The sequence below is a fragment of the Myxocyprinus asiaticus genome, chromosome 11, assembly GCF_019703515.2.
Source record: "Myxocyprinus asiaticus isolate MX2 ecotype Aquarium Trade chromosome 11, UBuf_Myxa_2, whole genome shotgun sequence".
Lineage (NCBI taxonomy): Eukaryota > Metazoa > Chordata > Actinopteri > Cypriniformes > Catostomidae > Myxocyprinus > Myxocyprinus asiaticus.
In genome coordinates, this window is record NC_059354.1 from 1,771,316 (window position 1) to 1,784,665 (window position 13,350).

The following is a 13,350-nucleotide window of genomic DNA, read 5'->3' on the forward strand; positions in this document are numbered from 1 at the left end:
AATCCGCTGATTTTGGGGATGGATTGGCCTGACTTTAGAGATTTATGTGCGATGCTCTGTCAGGGGAGGCGGAGCCGGGGCCCTCCTCGACAGCTCCACGTCATAATGACGAGAGAGGGTGAGAGGCTGGAGCCCCTCCCCTTCTCAGGGAATTCCCTGAGGGAGATTTCCCTTTGGAGCAGTTGCGAGACGAAACCCTCAAACACGCCATCGACTAAGTGAGAGTCATCGATGGTCAACGGGCAGACATCGCCCATTCATACCCCTATTTTGCAATTATAAATGAGCATTTGTATAGAGTGACACAGGACGCTCAAACTAAAGAAGATACAGTCCAACTTTTGATACCACGGAGCCGTCGGGAAATGGTATTCCAGGCGGCTCATTATAATCCCATGGTGGGTCACTTAGGAGAAAGGAAAACACTGAACCGTCTAATAGCCCGCTTCTATTGGCCGGGTATTGGCGGCGATGTCCGCAGGTGGTGTGCGGCATGCTGCAAATGTCAGCTGGTTAACCCACCGGCCACCCCAAAAGCGCCATTGCGTCCTCTTCCGTTGATCGAGGTCCCCTTTGAAAGGATTGGAATGGATCTCATCAGGCCATTAGAACGGTCGGCACGTGGACATCGCTTTGTATTGGTCCTAGTGGACTATGCAACGCGATATCCGGAAGCAGTACCTCTTCACAACATCTCAGCATGCAGTGTTGCGGAGGCACTCTTCAAAATAATCTCCCGGGTGGGGCTTCCGAAAGAAATCCTCACCGATCAAGGCACAACGTTTATGTCACAGACACTATGCGAGCTGTATGAATTATTGAGCATTAAATCGATTCACACCAGTGTGTACCATCCTCAAACAAATGGCCTGGTGGAATGATTTAATAAAACCCTCAAAAACATGATTCGTAAATTCGTGCACGACGATGCTAGAAATTGGGATAAATGACTCGACCCCCTGTTATTCGCAATATGAGAGGTCCCGCAAGCCTCCACCGGCTTCTCCCCATTTGAGCTGCTGTATGGGCAACGCCCAGGCAGTGTGCTTGATGTATTGCGAGAGGCCTGGGAGGAGGGACCTTCAAATAGTAAGAATGAAATTCAATACGTTCTTGATCTTAGAGCCAAACTCCACACTTTGGGACAACTAACACAGGAGAATTTGCTCCAAGCTCAAGAACAACAGCGCCGACTGTATGACAGGGGAACTCAGCTAAGGGAATTTTCACCGGGAGATAAAGTGCTTGTATTACTTCCCACATCGAGCTCTAAATTACTCGCCAAGTGGCAAGGGCCCTTTGAGGTCACACGATGAGTGGGGGATCTCGATTATGAAGTTAAACGAACCAATAGAGGGGGCACGTGTCAAATATACCACCTCAACCTCCTGAAATTGTGGAGGGAGGCGGTCCCTGTGACATTGGCTATGGTAGTTCCAGAGAAGGTGGAGCTCGGACACGAGGTGAATTTAAAACATAAACAGTTCACCCCGGTCACTTGCGGAGACCACCTCTCACCGAGTCAACTTGCGGAGGTTGCCAGGTTGCAACAGGAATTTGCGGATGTGTTCTCCCCTCTACCGGGTCATACGAACCTCATTCACCACCACATCGAGACTGAGCCGGGGGTCGTGGTACGTAGCCGCCCCTACCGATTACCCGAACACAAAAAGAAAATTGTTCGGGAAGAATTGGACGCAATGCTTGATATGGGGGTAATAGAAGAATCCCACAGTGATTGGTCCAGCCCAGTGGTTCTAGTGCTAAGAGCGACGGGTCTGTACGATTCTGTGTGGATTATAGGAAAATCAACGCGGTGTCTAAATTTGACGCGTATCCAATGCCTCGCATTGATGAATTACTCGATCGGTTGGGCACTGCTCGATTTTATTCGACATTGGATTTGAAAAAGGGTTATTGGCAGATCCCCTTGACACCAGTTTCCCGGGAAAAAACCGCCTTCTCCACAACGTTTGGATTACACCAGTTTGTGACACTTCCATTTGGTTTGTTCGGGGCCCTGGCTACGTTTCAGCGTCTCATGGACCGAATTCTCAGACCGCATTCAGCTTACACCGCTGGCTATTTAGATGACATCATCATTTACACCAATGATTGGCAGCGGCACATGCAACATCTGAGGGCGGTTCTGAGATCACTGCGCCGAGCGGGACTCACAGGAAACCCAAAGAAGTGCGCGATTGGGCGGGTGGAGGTACGGTATCTGGGGTTCCACTTGGGGCATGGGCAGGTGCGTCCCCAAATTGATAAGACAGCAGCGATTGCGACTTGCCCGAGGCCCAAGACCTAAAAGGGGGTGAGACAGTTCCTGGGGCTGGCCGGCTATTATAGATGGTTCATACCTAACTATTCGGACATCACCAGCCCGCTGACTGATTTCACTAAAAAGGGAGCTCCAGACCCGGTCCAGTGGACGGAGCAGTGTCAGCAGGCGTTTACGCAAGTTAAAGCCACACTTTGCAGGGGGCCGCTTTTACACTCACCCGATTTCTCTCTCCCTTTTGTTTTACAGACAGATGCTTCAGACAGAGGACTGGGGGCCGTGCTCTCGCAGGTGGTGGAGGGGGAGGAGCGCCCGGTGCTGTACATTAGATGCAGACTCTCATTGAGGGAAACTAAGTACAGCACCGTAGAAAAAGAATGTCTTGCCATCAAGTGGGCGGTCCTCACTCTCCGATACTACCTGTTGGGGTGGGCCTTCACCCTCTGCTCGGATCACGCCCCACTCCAATGGCTCCACCGCATGAAGGACACCAACGCACGGATCACCCGGTGGTATCTGGCTCTTCAACCATTTAAATTCAAGGTGGTCCACGGACCAGGGGCGCAGATGGCTGCCGCCAATTTCCTCTCCAGAAATGTGTGGGGGGGGGGGGATGGTAGGCAGGCCGGATGCCTCCCCAACCTGAATCGGGTGGTGGGGATATGTGGCAGCGGGGGCGTGGTCAAGCGTCTCTCTGGAGAGAGAGAAAGCAGTAAGGGCGCTTGCACCTGAGCTAGATTATGTCTAACACCTGTCTCTAATTTCAGTGAGCACGGGGAGAGCGGCATAAAAGAGCCACACTGCCAGCAGACGAGGAGAGAGAGACTGGGTCCCCAGAGTCATGATTGTGAAGCTAAGAGTTTAATATAGTTCAGTTGCACAGATTGTAAATTCTATCATGGAAGAACTTATTATTGTAAAGTTGAGAGCAGTGTGGTCATTAAAGAAACAACCTGTGAGTAGAGCAACCTGCCTCCCGCCTCCTCATTTCCACGGAACATTTACAATGATGTTGCGAGAAATTGACTTTTTCATGCTGTTTTTTACTCAGGCTGTAGTTGCTGAGATATGTAGCTTTACAAACCCTCAGGGGTGGGAGCTCGTCCTAAACTGTCCATCATATTCCAGCTACCCAGGAGCTTGGATGGAGGTGACCCCCGATGAATTTTACAAATTTCTTGGGTTGCTCATTTACATGGGGTTTTCAATTCTCCCTGATTCCCATCGTCATTGGGGAACCAAGTCACTTCAGGGCTCGTGGGCGAGGGGATTTATGTCGTGTGAATGCTACAAGGCTCTTTTAGCAGCTCTACATGTTGTAGACCCTACCACAGAGGATAATCAGGATCGCCTTAGGAAGTTGCGTTATCTTATGGACCACCTCAAACAAAAATGCCAGCAGCTCTTTCAGCCTAACCAAAATCTCGCAATAGATGAACGTATGATCAAGTCTAAAGCTCGGTCAGGATTTAAACAATGCATGAAGGGCAAGCCTACTGATGGGTGTGTCACTGACTTGGTCACCAAAATAGTTGAATCGTTACTGCAGCCATTCAAAGACCAGGGCCACAATGTTTGGTTTGACAACTTATACATGTCCCCAGCTCTTATGGTACGGTTGTTAGAAATGGGAACTAATGCCTGTGGGACATGCAGGGTGAATCGTAAACTATTTCCTGCAGAATTTAAAGACATAAAAAAGGAATACTCAATGTAGGACCGAGAACCTGTAAAACAGGACATAATTGACTGGGGTTAAACGGTAAATCGAGAATCTATTATAGACCTTAGCCAAGTAGAATTAAATGGGAATACTAAATGTAGGACCGAGAACCTGTAAAACAGGACTTAATTGACTGGGGTTAAACGGTAAACTGAGAATCTATAATAGATCTTAGCCAAGTAGAATTAAATGGGAATACTAAATGTAGGACCGAGAACCTGTAAAACAGGACTTAATTGACTGGGGTTAAATGGTGAACCGAGAATCTATAATAGAACTTAGCCAAGTAGAATTAAATGGGAATACTAAATGTAGGACCGAGAACCTGTAAAACAGGACTTAATTGACTGGGGTTAAACGGTAAACCGAGAATCTATAATAGAACTTAGCCAAGTAAAATTAAATGGGAATACTAAATGTAGGATCGAGAACCTGTAAAACAGGGCTTAATTGACTGGGGTTAAACGGTGAACCGAGAATCTATTATAGAACTTAGCCAAGTAGAATTAAATGGGAATACTAAATGTAGGACCGAGAACCTGTAAAACAGGACTTAATTGACTGGGGCTAAACGGTAAACCGAGAATCTACAATAGAACTTAGCCAAGTAGATTTAAATGGGAATACTAAATGTAGGACCGAGAACCTGTAAAACAGGACTTAATTGACTGGGGTTAAACGGTGAACCGAGAATCTATTATAGAACTTAGCCAAGTAGAATTAAATGGGAATACTAAATGTAGGACCGAGATCCTGTAAAACAGGACTTAATTGACTGGGGCTAAACGGTAAACCGAGAATTTATTATAGAACTTAGCCAAATAAGACTAAACGGATAAAGCCGAGAACCTATATGGACTTAGTCTAAAACTTACTAATATCTGAAACAGATGAATTTGTAGTTAAAAGGACCTGTGTCTGACCAGCACAGGACCCAAATAACATTGAAGTAACAAATGCAGTCTAGAAGAGAGAATTACTAAAATTCAGAGCATAGATACATCAATGAGGTTTTTCATAATTGGAGTCAGATGAAATAAAGAAAAGAATTAATGATAAGATTAATAAAAAACATGGAACTCAAATCAAATAATCAAAGTATTATTTAATGTCACGCACGATAAGACAGAACACGCAAGAGACCTTCAGCCACGCCATTGGATACCGTCCTTGGGCCAGTGGGTGACTTCCCCCTTACAATAGTTCGAAAGTTTGATTTTGTATGTTTTGCTGTGTAATTCGTGTGTAATTCTAATGTTCATATCAAATAAAGTGTGTGTTTTATTGAACACATAAAAGGTATATTTCAGTGTTTGAGTCCTTCAATTTCAGATGCAATCTCAACTTATTACAGGTGCTCAAAAGGAGTATTTGAGGAGTGGTCATGTGAAATGTATCTTAACATTCTAAATGTTTGTTTTATTCCATTTTCTCACTAATCACTGAAATGGTCATAACTTTTAAACAATAGATTATATTTCTAATATGTCTGCTATTCTACATTGCCCACACAATTATGTATATTTCATACACTCTAAGTTTCCCTCTAGCTTGTAATTAAAATGGTTGAAAATGCAGTTGTCTGATGAAGTATGGTGGCCGGAGAAGATTTTTGTAAACATTTCTGTGTGAAATCTTATTGATAAAGGATGATTAGCCTTAAATAAACATACATATATTTATATCATTTGAAAGCCCTAGTTCTTCTAATCAATATGGTATATACAGTTCAGGTGTGTGATGTATGTATAAATCATTAATTTATCATTAATGACCATCATTGGACTTTATAAATGCTGTTTATTTAACATCGGTTTCCAAAAACATTGCCTCGCTAAAGACAAAAAAAACAACAAAAAAACAAAAACAAAACAGGGATGCAGATAAAAAAAGAGATATACAAAATATCACACACACACACACACACACACACACACATATATATATAGGCAGTATTTTGGCTGTATCAGCATTTGTTTTAATGAATCATTAACTAATGGTTTGCAAAGATATCATTATGTTATGACTTTACTTGTTGACTATTCACTCATCATTAAGTAATTGTTGTAATTAACACATGAATGTGCAGTAGTAACGCAGTAATTAAGCATGTATTAATGAATATTAGTGCACCCGTATTGGGTGGAAGTTCAAATACATGGCTTCGGCTCACTGTGGTAATTAACACATTAATTAACACTATTAGTTCATATAATAAGTTGTTAAGGAATTAGTCCACAATGACACATTTAATTAATTGCAATTCATATATGACTTAATATATTAATCAGACAGACTCTTTATTAGTTGCTGATGTAGCAATCATTAATGAATGGCTTAGTTAATTATGAGTCATACATTAACTCAATATTATCTGTGCATTAGTTAAGCATGAATTAATGCTTATTAATGCACCCGTATTGTAAAGCGTTACCAATTATTTCTATTAAATGCTCTATTGTTATTTTATTACTGACTGTTTAGTAGTCTTGAATAATTACTTCAGTACAATTCTTATATAACAAATATTTACATTTTACATTTTTTACAGTTTACATACACAGCTGGTATCAAGAATTGTCAAATTTCACTAACAACTACAGAAATGTTGGTATTGTGATATTGTATATAGTGTATATTGTGCATGGTAGGGTATGGTATTATGTATATTGTATCTTGTTCCAATAACATGATAAACTAGATTTCATTCCATAGAAGTGTGAGCACCCCTGCTGTAAATGATGGTGATGGAGGCTTTTCTTTGACTACTGTACTTAACATTATATAGCTACCATATGACAATAACCTCCTCCCCTACCCAGCACAGTTTACATTTCTGTCCCGGAAAATCGAGTTGATTGCAGAGCTGTACTATTCGCAGGGCCGTTTCTAAGCATATGGGGGCCCTAAGCAAAATACTATTGGAGGCCACCCACAATAATTTTATTTACAAATTGGACATTGGGGGAGTCCAGCTATATGACCCAAATTACACAAATAACTGTTTTCCCCATTCTCCAGTATCCCTTAATATAAATACTAAAACTAAAATAAAAACTAAATATACTGAAAAACTAACAAGAACTAACAAACAAAATGAAAACTAAACTGAATTGGAGTGAAAGATTGAAAATGAAATAGAAATAAAAACGTAATGAAAATTTCAAAACTATTATAACCTTCAGAAGTGATTTATTTTTATTTTTTTAAATAAATGACTTAGAGTCAGAGAATGCCCCTGGGCGCTTCGGCGGAAATAAAAGAGTATATTTCTCTAAAAGAGTATATTTCCTAAAAGAGTATATTTCTCTAAAAGAGCGGCGCCTGCGGAACGTCTTTTTAAAGACGCGTCTTTCTAAAGATGCTTTTCCGATTGTGTGTTATTCCTGGTTGCGCTCGTTATCTCTTGCATTCTGACAGTCACGATCCCTGTCTTTCATGTCTGGGTACTGCTCACGCAGAGACAGCATTTGTGGATGGTCATGTTCTCATTGCGAGGACATGTCCATGGCAACGTTGCGCTCGCGGCTCGCCTTCGTAAGAAAGCAAGCCACCCCAGAGGCTCCCCGCCTCGATCCTTTTACCCACGGATATGAGGCCAGCGTGGCTAGCACTGGGGGCGATTTCGGGACCCCAATGGGACCGCCTCCGCCGGGTATCCCCCCGCGAGTTCTCTCACGGCGAGTTTGACCTCTTATTCAGAGCCCGCAAAAGTGATGAGCTCTCAAGCGCAGCATCGGAGAGCAGGCTCATCCAGTCGGAAGCCTCAGCTGGGCTCCTCCCTTCGGGGACGATTGCCCAGTCACAGGCTGAAAGTCACAACTTTCCCGGGCAGCCGCGAGCATCGGCTAGAGTGAAACCCTCTGCTCTTCCCTGAACCCTCGCGGCCTGGTGATTGGTTCCTGGGCTCGCGACGCCACTCAAAGCCACGCCCCGCCCCTGTTCCTTTCTTCCCGGAAGTGCATGCAGAGCTGACAAGGTCACGGGAGGCACTTTTTACTGCCCGGTCCCGATCTTTTCAGCTTCCCCGCCCTCACTACCCTCGATGGTGGGGCGGCCAAGGGCTATTCGGCAATCCCCCGGTGGATAAAGGCGCTCACGGTGCACCTATGCCTGCAGAGCACCGCCACCTGGCGTGGGTACCCAAAACCCCTGTCCAAGGCCTGTAGGTTTGCGTCGTCTCTGACGGCCAAGGCCTATGGTGCCGCTGGACAAGCCGCCTCCGCCCTGCACACCATGGCTCTCCTGCAAGTCTGCCAAGGCGCTAAAGGAACCTCACGAGGGTAGTTCCGCCCCGGCATTGATGCAGGAACTGCGCTCTGTGACCGACCTCGCTCTCCGAGTGACGGAGGTCACGGCGCGGTCTCTCCGGCGGGCGATATGCCACACTAGTGGTCCAGGAGCGCCACCTTTGGCTCAACCTGGTCAAGATGGGCGAGGCCGACAAGACACGGTTCCTTGCTGCCACCATTTTCCAGGCGGGCCTATTCGGCGACACCGTCGAGGACTTTGCCCAGCAGTTTTCGATGGTGGAGCAGTAGACGGATGCTATCCAGCATATCCTGCCCTGGCACGGCTCAAGATCCTGCACTCCGTCTACTCATCGCCAAGGGCGTCCCCCTGCGGTGACTGCACCGGCTCCGCCGCAGCCCGCCCCTTCGGCCCGGCTCCAGCATGGAGCCCACCGCAGGAAGCAGACGCCACCCGTCTCGCAGCTGCCCAGAACCCATGAAAGGCTTCAAAGAGCCCTTGAGACGGGCGACCCAGGGACAACGAAACCCACTGCTCTGGAGCTGGTAAGCAGATCTCTCCATCTTTCTGTTACCTGGCATTTAATTGCGCTGCATGCCCAAGTGGCTGCAGTACTCAAGAGCTCAGCAAGAGCGGTTTCCTTGTTCCCTGGGTCACGTATCCGGTGTCATCACGACCACCATCCACCACTCTATTTGGCAGGTTTGGCGCTCCAGCGGCGGTCTCCCGCCCCTGAGCGCCCAGCTGTGGCACAAATCCGCCCCCGATGTGACAGTCTTCACGGGTCACGAGGACAGGCCTATTCCTCCCTCATCCCAGGCTGTCCCGGGGGTGGTCACAAGGAGCCAGGTAAGTGCTTCGATGTTCTTAGACTCAGCACGGCCACGACATGGTGTGGCACCTCGAGCTCAGCCCCGCCGGTACGTCCGATGATGTTGTCCCTTTGGTCCCCCTTGCGCGGAACTTGGACGCATGGCTTGCGCTTTCCAATCCGTCACGAGGGCTGGTCCGGACCGTCCAACTCAGCTACGCGATTCACTTCACCGGGCGTCCGCCCAGGTTCAGTAGTGTCCACTTCACCTTGGTGAAGGACAAAAACGCTGCTACCTTGCGTGGAGATCGTTATCCTCCTACGGAAGGGTGCGATAGAACCTGTCTCTCCAGCCGAGATGAAGGGGTTTTTCAGCTCCTAGTTTCTCATCGGACCTCTCTGTAGTTATTCAGGGTCTATAGAAAGCCCCCTTTGAGCCTTTGCAGTCAGCTGAGCTTAAGGCACTCTTCTTGAAGACTGCCCTCCTGACTGCACTCACTTCCATCAAGAGGATAGGTGACCTGCAAGCGTTCTCTGTCAGCGAAACGTGCCTGGAGTTCAGTCCGGGTTACTCTCACATGATCCTGAGACCCTGACTGGGCTATGTGCCCAAGGTTCCCACCACCCCTTTTAGGGACCAGGTGGTGAACCTGCAAGTGCTGGCCCAGGAGGAGGGAGACCCAGCCCTCTCGTCGCTGTGTCCGGTGCACGCTTTACGCATCTATTTGGATCGCATGCAGAGCTTTAGAATCTCTGAGCAACTCTTTGTCTGCTTTGGTGCACAGCGGAAAGGAAGCACCGTCTCCAAGCAGAAGATCACCCACTGGCTCATTGACGCCATAACTATGGCATATGTCGCCCAGGACATGCCGCCCCCGGTAGTGCTACAAGCCCATTCTACCAGGGGTGTAGCGGCTCCCTGGGCCCTGGCCAGGGGTGCCTCTCTATCAGACATTTGCAGAGCAGCGGGCTGGGCAACACCCAACACCTGTGCAAGGTTCTACAACCTCCGGGTGGAACCGGTTTCGTCCAGGTAGTGGCACGCAACACAAGTGGATAAGCCCGGGATAGCTGGCCGGGTGTATCGCTTGCACATAGCGCTTTCCACCTCCCTTGGAGCTGAAGACGTGCGCCATTAATTCGCAGTAGTGTTCACAAACTTTATTCCCTGGTTGACTTCCTCCGAGCCCTGTGGCAGTCGAGTTTTCGGAGATATTCGCTGCCAGCCCAGTACACGTGCTAACTAAGAGCCCTGTTCTGGGGTAGGTGCTCCGCATGTGGTGGTTCCCTGTAAGGTAACCCCATGTGATTATATATCTTCCGCTAATTTGTTTCCCTGTTGGCAAACTGAATCTTCCTTGGGCAGAGCCCCTCTGCCCCAGTCTCCATGTTTGTAGTAACTCCTCCCCCATTGGGCAGGATCTACCTTGAAGACTCTCCACATGGTTGGAAAGACCATGTGATGTATTTTTCCACTTAAATATCCCCCCCTCTCTTTGGGCGCGGTGTGGTCTCTGTTGTGTCTTCCCCTTGGTAGGGACACCCCCCGACTAGACCTGGCTGCCCAGTCGGATAATCCCCCTTCCTTTTTAGGGAGTGGATAAAAAGAACTGGAAAAGAGGCCATGACTGGGTTAAGCCTGTCTCTATATTTTGGGTAGTCGACTTGTCCCCAAAAAGGGCCGTTTGACACCCATAACTATGTTGGGGGAGGTTACATATCGACCTGGTGTGCTGGCTGTGAGGCACACAGTAGTCTGCCCACCACACACCGCCAGTTCACGTGACACAGTTCAGCCAATTGTGGCGTTTCGTATAGGGACCCCTAGTGTCACTACATCGACACAACGTCGAGTGAGTGACAGATAGGGAACATCATGGTTACTTGTGTAACTTCCGTTCCCTGATGGAGGGAACGAGACGTTGTGTCCCTCCTGCCACAACTCTGAACTACCCACTGAAATGGCCGGACCTTATATCGGCTCCTCAGCATAAAACCTGAATGAGTTGTTGCATACCAGCATCTTTTATAGCTGTATGTCCAGGGGAGTGGCATGCAAATACCACTCACCAATTTTCATTGGCCTTTTATCAAAGACCAGAGGTGTCTCGGGCTCCCAAGAGTGACCCCTAGTGTCACTACATTGACACAATGTCTCATTCCCTCCATCAGGGAATGGAGGTTACACAAGTAACCATGACGTTTTCCACTTTTAAATTTTTGCATCTTGCAATTTGCCTGTGGCCTGTACCATTAGCATAGGGCTGTGGGTTAGGGAACAGATTGCTTATTAGTTTATGAACGTTCAGAAGTTTAAATGACTGGAAACGTATAGCATGCAGAGGGGTAATTATTTGAACACGGGCAATAGCCAGAGAGTAGACAAAACCATTTGCGTGACCCACATAGTATCAACACTTTTAGTGGATCATGCAAGTATAAAGTGTTGGCTTTGCATTGTTTGATCCACACAGAGTGACAGTGGTTCAATCTCTCGCTGGCTGGCAGAAGCCAACACTGATGGATTACCAGCTTCTTCAATTATATACTGTATATACGTTACTCTATAAGTCTATTTACAAAGCATACTCACAATAAACTCTTGCGATCTCTACTGTTCATTTCTTTTTAAGTTTAGAGTTACTAGTCTTTACTTATACATTAAAGGGATAGTTCACCCAAAAATTAAAATTCTGTCATGATTTTCTCACCCTCATGCTATTCTAGATGTGTATGACTTTCTTTCTTCTGCAGAACACAATCGAAGATTTTTAGAAGAATTTATTAGCTCTACAATTTAAGTGAATGGGTGCCAAAAATCAGATCAATATTTGTCATTTTTTTGTCATAAATTCTCCTCCCTGCCCATTAGGGGGCGATATGCAAGAAGGATGTGAATCACCAAAAACAGAAAAGGAGAAAGTGAAAGTAAAGTGGAAATTGACTGAGCTGGGAGAAGAATTTATAGTAAAAAAGGACATAAATATTTATCTGTTTCTCACACACACCTATCAAATCACTTCTGTATATATGGATTACAACACTGGAGTCGTCTGGAGTACGTGGATTTTGGAGCTTCACATTTTTGGCACCCATTCACTTAAATTGTATGGAACTAAAGAGCTGATAAATTCTTCTAAAAATCTTCGATTGTGTTCAGCAGAAGAAAGAAAGTTATACACACCTGGGATGGCATGAGGGTGAGAAAATCATGAGAGAATTTTCATTTTTGGGTGAACTATCCCTTCAAGGCCTTTAAATGAAGCTTACAATTTACCAGGTCAATTTCCCCATGAATGAAATTAATTTCTAATTGGAAAATAATTGTCACTCATGGTGGCTAGCTCAGTGCCATATCATACAAGGAGAAAGTAAATGGCAAGCAAGGTCAATACAAATGCCTTAATGCATAATATATACAACCCTAAATTTAAAAGAAAATTTATAGCAATTCAGGAGAGATCACCACTGTTTATTGTGAGTAGACTATGCTTTGTAAATAGACTTGTAGGGGGAAAAAAATCTTCGAAGAGGCAGGTGGACAGACACGTGATACATCAGTGGCGGCTTCTGCCAGCCAGGTGGGTTCTCTTTATTGCTCATGTGCCAATAATTACCCATCTGTGTGCCAGTGGTGGCTGAACGTTCATGCACTAATAAGCAGTCTGTTCCATAACCCACACCCCCGTGCTAATGGTACATCCCACAGCGCAAATTGTAAGACACAAAAATGGAAAAACAGAAAATTGGTGATAAGTAATTTATTAAAAAAATAGTTCTTGAAGTCACAGTTAAGAAAAGTTCAAATTGAATAAAAAGAGAGAAAAGATTAAGTATCCATTCATGACGGAACTGTAAAAATGAATAATGAAAGTTTCAAAGTGTTTTTCTATTTTTGCATTTGGATCGCAGACTTTAGCATCTGGGCAAATCTGAGCACAGTGCGTGACATTTTCTCCTCTGAAAATCTAGACAACACATATCTTGAATGAAACAAGTACAGGCTTGTGGTTCTCAGCCTTTTTGACTCCAAGGCCCCCCATTGTTGGAGAAAATATCTGAAGGCCCCCCATGTAGGCTATTAAATATTTATATTTTAAGATATATCTATTACAAGATATTTCCTTAAAACGTGTGATTCCAGAAATGTCTAGAATTGTATATTCTTCATCAAAAGCAAGCTGCTGAATGGAGTTATTACATTTTTAGTAAGTTGAATTACAATAATTATATAAAAATTATAATAATACATCATATTTTAAATAATTTTGAGATCTTGAG